At 38.2% G+C, this 1,640-nt stretch overlaps 1 protein-coding gene across 1 annotated transcript in view; it reads left to right on the top strand.

The window, feature by feature from the left end:
• RAB22A (RAB22A, member RAS oncogene family) overlaps positions 1-1,640 on the top strand; it is a 30,159-nt gene that overhangs the window by 14,859 nt on the left and 13,660 nt on the right. The window lies entirely within an intron of this gene.

The raw sequence follows: 1,640 nt of genomic DNA, 5'->3' as shown, positions 1-1,640 counted from the left end.
GGGGGGGGGGTTGCAAGCCTAATGGTAATATCTTGCTTTCTTGAAAGCATTTTTACTTGCTTTTAAATATTGATTTATATTATCCTTTGCCAGCAAACTACTGGCATATGATAATTATAAAATGAAGTGCATGAGCCCAGTTTCATTGTACAAACTGAGCCTTTGATTCTGTGAATTTATGCACTTTACTGATGTGAGCAGTCCAGTTTAATTCAATGCTTGGAACTGTTTAATATGTACAAATTACATGGATATTTAAGTACTGCCAAGGTTGGTACTTAAATGTTCACACCTTGGATTTCATACTGCATTACTAGTGAAAAGTAAAACTGACTTTTAAACATGCTTTGTTTCTAATTTAATAGTGGAGGTGCCTATGTCAGGAAGACTTTTTTTTTTTCTTAAATAAAAGAACAAACTCTAATAGTCTTTTTAGGAATTTTAACTGAAGAGGGGTACAGCTTTGAGAGCATGCAACAAAACTATTCAAAAGGCTAGCTGATTTAAAACAAAGCCTCACAAACTCAAGTTAAAAAAGAGGTTGAGAAGAAGTGTCTTTGTGCTGCAAATAACTTTGTTACTTACGGACTACAGATGGTAGAAAAGAAGGTGTAGCCATGAGTGTGTTGTCTCAGATAAAGCTTTGGACACTGCAAGGGCAAATGCAAGACAGAGCTGGTCTTAAATTGACACCCCTCTGCGTTTTCAAATGTTTATGTATGATCCTTTCCTGAGAAGTGAAATGTGAATTGCTAGACTGGTGCTCTTTTGCATAATGTCTTATAAACATGTCTGAAACCATTTGGCGAAGGACTTCCATTATGTATTGGAGTTCCATTCTGTTCATTTTAATCATGTTTGCAAGCAGTGGAAGAATGTACTACGCTTAATCCAAATCACAGCAGTCTGTGAGCAAGCATGTCTGTAAATGACTGGCAATTGCTACTGTGAGCTTGTGTCAAGTGCGTGTTTCTTCTTTTCTGTTTATTTTTTCTGTGCAAGTTATATGATATTTTAGTGGGGTGGAAGAAAGATGGACATCATCTCCCACCTCTTGACTAAGTTGCAAATTCTGTAGACTACTTCCATATTCCTGAAGGGTAAGGGATCACTTTGGCAGCAAGATGCATTTGGGGACAACAGGAAAGAAGAAACAGGGCTCTGACACTTTAAAAGGGGATCCGAATATCTCTTCAGTTATGTCCTTTCCTACACGTCCATCAAAAGTACTCCTGAAAGCTATAGCTATTGCTCCTATAAGCTTACTAATGCCAGGGATCCTGGTTTTCTCTGTTTAAAAAACACAAATTCTCTGATTAACCCCCCCACTGTCTGCATTTTTCCAGGATTAAAATTAGACACCATGGGGGGGAGGCAGCATCAATTGAACACAATGTTTTATTGATGCTTACAATTGTAAAGCAATTTGGAAGCTTACTAGTGCTTCCATCATTATAATAAAATAAATTCTAAACACCTATGTATTTTTGGTATTTGATTTTAGTTTTTAATCATAGAAATCAGAGCTTCCCCTGTCCCCTTCAGTCCTCGGGATTAGATATGGCTGCAGCCAGCTTCCCTCCTCCACCTGCTTTGTGGCACTGAGCAGCCCTGATATGCTGGTGCCCTACCCATGCCAT

This window comes from Gavialis gangeticus, unplaced genomic scaffold (assembly GCF_001723915.1).
Source record: "Gavialis gangeticus isolate Ggan-Ray unplaced genomic scaffold, GavGan_comp1, whole genome shotgun sequence".
Taxonomy (NCBI): Eukaryota; Metazoa; Chordata; order Crocodylia; family Gavialidae; genus Gavialis; species Gavialis gangeticus.
This window is presented reverse-complemented; position numbering and strand designations above follow the sequence as displayed.